This window comes from Zea mays, unplaced genomic scaffold (assembly GCF_902167145.1).
Source record: "Zea mays cultivar B73 unplaced genomic scaffold, Zm-B73-REFERENCE-NAM-5.0 scaffold_382, whole genome shotgun sequence".
NCBI lineage: Eukaryota > Viridiplantae > Streptophyta > Magnoliopsida > Poales > Poaceae > Zea > Zea mays.
In genome coordinates this window covers 1-8459 of record NW_023367017.1, presented here as the reverse complement: position 1 = coordinate 8459, position 8459 = coordinate 1, and the positions used below count along the sequence as shown (strand labels likewise).

The 8459-nt window shown below is 34.3% G+C and overlaps 2 non-coding genes across 2 annotated transcripts; both read left to right on the top strand.

The window, feature by feature from the left end:
- The first annotated feature begins 3206 nt into the window (after positions 1-3206).
- TRNAP-UGG (transfer RNA proline (anticodon UGG)) lies at positions 3207-3280 on the top strand. Its single transcript has one exon. It is a non-coding gene; the product is annotated as a tRNA-Pro (tRNA).
- Positions 3281-3416: 136 nt separating this feature from the next.
- Positions 3417-3490, top strand: TRNAW-CCA (transfer RNA tryptophan (anticodon CCA)). Its single transcript has one exon. It is a non-coding gene; the product is annotated as a tRNA-Trp (tRNA).
- The last annotated feature ends 4969 nt before the right edge of the window (positions 3491-8459 follow it).

Sequence of the window (8459 nt, the reverse complement as noted above, 5' to 3'; positions counted from 1 at the left end):
CAGCGTCGAGGAACATGTGCTAGGGTGTATGTGCGACTCGTTCAGATCATGAGTTCAAACAAATAATAAAATTTTGAAGTATCCTATGATCCGTCGGTACCAATGAATAGGATAGAGAAGCTCTATCCTAGATTTCTATGGTATATGGAATTTATGGTTTCCTTTGGTGCAAATCCAATCATCTAGATTGGAAGAAGCAATTCCCCCATTGGTAACAAATGGTTATCCATTAAGCGGAGGAAATAGTAATAAAAAGAAAAAGGCTTATGCTCCTTTATCTTAAAAGAACGGACTAAAGGGTCAGCTACTTAGCCAACTTTCATAATTAAATACCGTCACTGTATGAATAACTCTTATTGTGAAAAGAGTTATTTACTCTATAATGGATAGGTAGAGCCAAAGAATGTGAACTATACAAGTTCACAATACCTTTTGATGAAAGAAAGGGCTCCGGTGTATAGAGAGGGCCTCGCCGTTTAAAAGGGAACCATAAAAACGATGGAACCCACTTTTTTTAGTATCGTTAGAATTTGTTATTTCTATGCGAAATAACTAAATAGAATAAAAAATCGTGGTTGGGAAGGTTATAGTAGCAAAAGCCATTGGAATTAATATTTTATATATCGGAATAATCCGTTTAGTTATTAATGGGAAAAAAGAGGGTTAAAAGAAGAGAAATCATTAGTTATTCATTAAGGTTAATTTGATTCAATGACCAGAGTTCCGCGAGGATATATAGCTCGGAGACGACGAACAAAAATGCGTTCATTTGCCTCAAACTTTAGGGGGGCTCATTTAAGACTTAATCGAGTGATTACTCAACAAGTAAGAAGAGCTTTTGTTTCTTCTCATCGAGATAGAGGCAGGCAAAAGAGGGATTTTCGTCGTTTGTGGATCACTCGGATAAACGCAGCAACACGGGTATATAACGTATTCAATAGTTATAGTAAATTAATACACAATCTGTCCAAGAAGGAATTGATTCTTAATCGTAAAATGCTTGCACAAGTAGCTGTATCAAATCCAAATAATCTTTACACGATTTCCAATAAAATAAGGATCATCAATTAAAGGATAAAAAAGTAATATACAGGAATAATTAAAACCGAATTCCCGGAGAGGGAACTCCGGGAAGATACAATAAATTAAGATTAAGTGGTAGGAATCGACGAGCATGTTGCAATAAATAAAAAAACTATTTATTTTTTCCCATTTTTCTTTCTTATAACAAACACAAGAATCCAAATTGGATTACTTTACTTTATATATGAGTCTGAGTCTTTCGAATAAAACATCAACAATCGGAACTTAAGTTTCGATTGTTGTTTCTTAAATTCTGGTTGGAGTTTCTTAAGTTTCGATTGGAATTGAACTTTTGTGTTAATTGAGGAATATGTCTATTTTTTCTGTGTCTAGGACCAGTAATTATTGAAATTGCCTGGGCTTGAAATTGCTTCTCATTCTCATAGTTACGAAATGGTAAGAAAGATAAAATACGAGCCTGTTTTATAGCAAGAGTAATTAATCGTTGTTGTTTCAAGGTTAATCTATTTATTCGTCTAGATAATATTTTTCCTTGTTCACTAATAAATCGATTAATTAAACTCATGTTTCTATAATCAATTCGATCCCCCGGGCCTATTCGAGAACGCCTACGAAAAGGTTGTTTGGATTTACGAAAAGGTTGCTTAGATTTACGAAAAGGTTGTTTGAATTTACGAAAAGGTTGCTTAGATTTATGAAAAGTTTGTTTGGATTTACGAAAGGGTTGCTTAGATTTACGAAAAGGTTGTTTAGATATATACATGATTTATTCCTTATTTTAAAATTTGAAAAAAAAAATGGATTTCTTTCTTTTATTAATTTTTGATCCAGAACCAGAAGAAGTAGTCTTTCTTTGGTCCATATATTATTTGATTAAATCAAAATATACTATATAAATTGATTAAATCAAAATATACTATATAAAAATATAAAAAATCCAAATATATAAAAATAAAAACCCTCTATACATATGAAATAATATCTACCTAAAATCAGATGAGTTGATTTGTATTTAGTATTCTATCTATGTTCTATATATTTAATAAGAAGTTCTTACTCTTTCTGTTCTTTGGAAAAATCGAACACACGATGCTCCTATTTCTTTATTTCATTATGAGTGGTATGCTTGCGACAATAACGACAAAATTTTCTTAATTCTAATTGTCCGGGCGTATTGTGGCGATTCTTTTGAGTACTATATCTAGAAATCCCCGTCGATTCCTTATTGGTACCCTTTCGAACACAACTAATACATTCCAAAATAACTCGGATTCTAACATCTTTGCCCTTGGCCATGAACCTCCTTTCCTTTTTGGATCGACTTAACTTAATTCTTATACCTATTCTTTTATTCTTCTATTTTGGATCCAAAGAAAAGAAGAAGAATAAAATCCATAGAAGTTCCTAACTAAAAATGTGATTTCTAAAGATTTTGTTGTAATTCTTCGAATTATCGAACAAATCCAATCCAATAGAATACAAAATTTTTGAAATTCGTAAATTAAGTAATAAAACATAGAGAAATAATTAAAGAATACAATCCTTATCCATCTTTTCTTTCTTTTTGCTTCATATACTAAAAAAGAATTCAAAAAGGGGAAATTTTCGTCATGTCACGAAGAATTCTATCTCTCGCATAGGAATAACTAGAATTAAAAAAAAGGGAATGACAAAGCATCTGGGAATAAACGATTGATTTCTATCAATAAACCTGCTAAAGCCCCAAACCATAGAGTACTTAGCACGGGTGCTACAGAGAGATTGTTTTTATATCCCGCATTGAAAATCCTCCTTCCGTATTGGAATACATATATGATCAGATACTCTTGCCCAAGATCCTTTGTATTTCTTTTGTTTAGGCGAAATTCCTAACTAAAAAAACAAAATAAATATTATATATATATAGAATGAACCGTATAGACGAGATTTTCCTATCCCTAAAAAAGATGACCCCTTCTTCCTATACATTACTAAGGAATAGTAGTCTTTCTTTTATAGGTGAAATTTGACTGGATTTTAGTTTATACCCCTTCCTTGATTATATGAGACCAAAAACAAGAAATGACAAGAAAGTTCTATATGGATAAAGAAATAGAAGAAAATTACGATGTGGAAAACAAGAAAGGAATTGTGTACAATGGCATTGTACAACAATTTGGAAAAGGGATGTAGCGCAGCTTGGTAGCGCGTTTGTTTTGGGTACAAAATGTCACAGGTTCAAATCCTGTCATCCCTACCTATTAATTCTCTCTTCGTTATGGGCAGTAGTGGGGAGATCGATTAAAGTGGGTATAACTTGAATTTGTGGATACTATACGGACGTGAGACACGTTAGGAATAGAAAAGGATTTTCTTTTTTTTTTGTTTTGAAAGCGCTCTTAGTTCAGTTTGGTAGAACGCGGGTCTCCAAAACCCGATGTCGTAGGTTCAAATCCTACAGAGCGTGATTCCATATATCTTATGTCGAAACTAAAATAACTTAAAAAAAAACAAAGTAGAATTGCAACTCCAATTTGACCTCCTCCAGACCAGAGAGGAGGTCAATCAAAAAAGAAATATTACTCAATCAAAGATCCAACTGATCCCCACGCCTGTATTGCAAATACGCAGTCACGAATAATCCCGCTAAAGTAATAGGAATTAGGCCTAAGACGATTCCAAATAGAAAAACTTCAATCATTTCGATTTGTTCGAGGGGATAAAAAAAGAGGTACGATCTATCTCTAAATAATAGTCTAAACTACCCACGAATCTCAATGACCAAGAAAAGAATTGGTAATTAGTGTGGAAAAGAGTCTAGAATACCAAGAATCCAAAAGAAAGATTCTTCTATTCAATTCATTTCAAATAAGACGTATCTTGTTCAAGCTAATAAATAGAGCTGGGGTTATAGTTAAAGCAGCCAGTAGAAAACCGAAATAACTAGTTATAGTAAGCATGAAGGGGTTCAATTCCATTTTTTTTACTACACTACATATGTTGGTAAAGCACTTACCTAAGTTTAAGTTATGGAAAATTCATAATTCATCGGTTATTTTAGATAATACTAAAAAACAAGATAGAGTGAGATACAGAAGTGTAAAAAAAAGAGAAAATCGATTCATCAGACGGAACATGAGTCCCTAATTCCGAATCAAGAGATTTGTTGTGGAATCTGTCAGTTAAGTAAACTAATAATATTAAGAACTAGATCATCTAACCCCATTGAAAAATGAAATTGGATTTTCGGGAGAATTTTGGAATAAAAGATAAATAAAGAATTGAATTTGAAAAAAAAAAAAAAAATTCTTTCTATTTCGGATTCGGATTATTTCTTTTTTAATAGGATGGATTTCATCTTTTTGGAGCAAATTTTAACTCATTGTATTCCATATGGAATAAGAGGAGAAGAAAAGCATTCCACGACCCCGAGGGGCCCCCTCAAAAAGGGAACTATTCCTAAAATTTACTTTTTTTTATTTATTTTTATTCGTTTTTTGAACCCCAACAAAAGTGGATTCAAAGTTACTTCAATTATCCTTTTCTTTTAAGTTCTTCTTGTAAAGTTCCATGCTTGCTGTTTGGTCAAGAAAATTAGACCTAATCCAACAAACAAGACAAGGATTGATTACGAATCTTGATTCTTCAAAGAATGTATTCCGTTTCTTTCATAACGGATTATCCGCTATTCGATTTTCTATTTATTAGATATTATTTTATGCTAACCAATTAAATTCCTTTAACTAAAAAGGGATCGATTTTGCATATACTTATCTTTGTATTGCGTCAATATGAGAATATCCTTCCTAAATTCTTTATCTTATTAATCATTAACTTAGATTTTCCCAAGATCTTGGCCGCTATTCCAAATTAAATTATTCTACTATTCCGAAGACAATGAAAATAAGTAGGACCCAAAAAATTGTGGGGTTCTATTGATGCCTTGAATAACATGTAATTTTCCTATAGACAAGGAACAAAAAAGAGAAAAAAGGAATTCTGTTTCGGGACCAAGCAAAACTGGATTGCTGTGCCATAGGAAGGATAGCTATACTAATTCGGTATACTCAAAATACACCTTTGGTACAAAATTGACAATCTCACAAGGATGAAATATCAGTAATTTTCTATTTACTGGTGGATCCCATCTTTTACGGAATCAATTCCTTTTTTGAATAAAAATTTTGGGAGCTCAGCATGTCTGGAAGCACGGGAGAACGTTCTTTTGCTGATATTATTACCAGTATTCGATACTGGGTTATTCATAGCATTACTATACCTTCCCTATTCATTGCGGGTTGGTTATTTGTCAGTACGGGTTTAGCTTATGACGTGTTTGGAAGTCCTCGACCAAACGAGTATTTCACGGAAAGCCGACAAGGAATTCCATTAATAACCGACCGTTTTGATTCTTTAGAACAACTAGATGAATTTAGTAGATCCTTTTAGGAGGCCCCCAATGACCATAGATCGAACCTATCCTATTTTTACAGTGCGATGGCTGGCTGTTCACGGATTAGCTGTACCCACGGTTTTTTTCTTGGGATCAATATCAGCAATGCAGTTCATCCAACGATAAACCAAATTCCAACTATAGAACTATGACACAATCAAACCCGAATGAACAAAATGTTGAATTGAATCGTACCAGTCTATACTGGGGTTTATTACTCATTTTTGTACTTGCTGTTTTATTTTCCAATTACTTCTTCAATTGAGAGAAAGAAAGAGAGTAGTAAGAATTCTCTTATCCCATTTGGAAGGATACCATCTTTATAACTATCCATGACTGTTTTGTCTCTAGCATGACCACTTGAGAAAATGTGGAGGAAAGTAGGGGAAATGGCCGATACTACTGGAAGAATTCCTCTTTGGCTGATAGGTACTGTAACTGGTATTCTTGTGATTGGTTTAATAGGTGTTTTCTTTTACGGTTCGTATTCTGGATTGGGTTCATCTCTATAGTAATCGGAGGATCCAGATTGTAAACATGAAAAAGTAGGAACTTAGCGGGTCCTTACTCCCCTTTATCTGATTAGAGCGGAAAGGGCCCGCGGAATTCTTATTGTTATAACGCGGTTTTGTTCCATAATCTAGAAATTGGTTACCTATTTCTATTTGTAAAAATAACAAAGAGAAAACCTTTGCTCTGATGGTTGGAATCCCTCCATTTATTCTTTTGTTTGTTAATGATGTTAGTGAGTGAAGCAATCCATCGGTCGATTTAAAGCCCCCGCCTTTCGCCCATAAAATGGATTCACTCTTATGAAGCAACAAGAAAGAGGGGAGAGGATCCAGTATTTTATTCCATGAAGGAAGTATCCTGCAAATCGTTGATTTAGTTTAGAGTAATAAACTAATAAAACCTTAATCAAAACTACTCAACTAGCCTAAAAATCAAAACCACCCTTCCATGGGAGGGTATAGATTTTTTTTTACAAAATTTCTGTAAGTTCAAAGTTGAACTTAATTCAAAAAGTAAAGCAATTCTATTTGCTCACAAGAAATGTGTCCCCCGCCATACCTTCTTTCCCTCTGTTTGTCCACTACCGCGCCCGAACCTAAGCAAAGGAAGTCCAAAAGACAGACCCGAATAAAGAATAAATAGTAATCTTTGACAAAACAAATAAGAAGAAAAATGATTCTTACTTCGATACAAGAAGAATCGACACAAGAAAAAGGCAAAAAAGCCTTTTTCTTGTGCCCAATAGAGGATTAAGAAGACCCACAATTCCTCCTAAAAGGACTTGTTCCTTTTATTGTTCTCGTCTTTGCCTTGGATCCTCTTCTTTTGCATGAGATAGAAATAAGGAATTCCAGAAATCGAGGCTTTTTTCTCACTTGATGGTAAGAAATCCCAGGATCTAGAAATTCATTTCGTACAATTGAACCTTTTCAAACTGTTTCTTTTTGAGAACCAAAAAAACTTGTGCCAAAATAACAGATGCGAAGAAAAACAAAAGGCCTTGGACGCGCAATGGATCCTGAAGCACTATTTCTGCATCCCCCTGACCAAACCCTCCTACATTAGGATTGCTTGTTAATGGTTGATCAAGCTTGATTGATTCCCCCTCTGAAACAAGAAGTTCTGGCCCGGGAGGTATAATATCAATCACTTGGCGTCCATCCGATGCATCCACTATGGATATTTCATATCCCCCCTTTTCTTTACGTAGTATTTTTTTACTATACCTGTTGACGTAGCATTATAGACCGTATTGTTACTCTTGCTACCGTCAGGATAGATCTGTCCCCTTCCTCGGTTTCCCCCTACATATATGGGATATTTTAAGAAATGAACGTCTTTTTTGTAGCGGGATCGGGGGAAAGAATGGGAAAGACAATTTCACTATATTTCTTACCGGGAACAGGGCCTATCACAAGAATATTTTTTTTATTGGGACGATAACTCTGAAAAGAGAGATTTCCTATCTTTTCTTTCAACTCAGGAGAAATACGGTCGGGCGGCGCTAATTCGAATCCCTCGGGCAAAATAAGAACAGCACCCACATTCAACCCTCCCTTTTTACCATTAGCAAGAACTTGTTTCAGCTGCATATCATAAGGAATTCGAAGAACTGCTTCAAATACAGTATCAGGAAGCACTGCTTGGGGAACTTCAATATCCACAGGCTTATTAGCTAAATGGCAATTGGCACATACAATTCGTCCAGTTGCTTCCCGCGGGTTTTCATAACCCTGCTGCGCAAAAATGGGATATGCGTTTGAAATAGATGTGCGAGTTATTACGTATATCATGATCGATACAGAAATCGATCGAATCATCTGTTCCTTTAACCAAGAAAAAGTTTTTCTATTTTCCATGTCCAATCGCGGATCCCGGAATTTCTACAATAAATTAGATAGGTAGCTAAGCTAATCTAGTTCCCTATACACGAGTCTGTTGTCATTCTACTGCAATAGTTGTACTAGAATGATGAATACCTTGAGCAGGTAGAAATAGAAAGAATTTTGTTAAAAAGGAAAAGGGCTTTCTTTCTATTTCTAAAGGAAGAAAAGAAATATGCTAATTTGATTAATATTAGGAAATGAAATGAGTGAGTTTATGCTTCACTAATTGAATGATAAATGACTACAAGTGAAGGAGATAGACGGTTTAAACAAAAAAAGACCCAAAATTTCAAACACGTGTCTAGAATCACAGGAAAACTACAAACAAAAATAGTGAAAATTAGCTCGTTAGGAGCCCATCCAAGATTGTTGTAGACCCAACGAATTAGTAGTTCCCAACCGCGGGTAGAGTGAAATCCAACAAAAAAATCAGTAACTAAAAGAATAAAAAAAGCTTTTATTGAATCATTTAAGTTATAGAAAAATTCCTGAACCCAAGAATTCAAAATGACAAGTTCTTCTTTACCCAGAAAAAAAGAACCACTTAGAATAGCCAAACAGATTATATTTGTTGAGAAATGCAA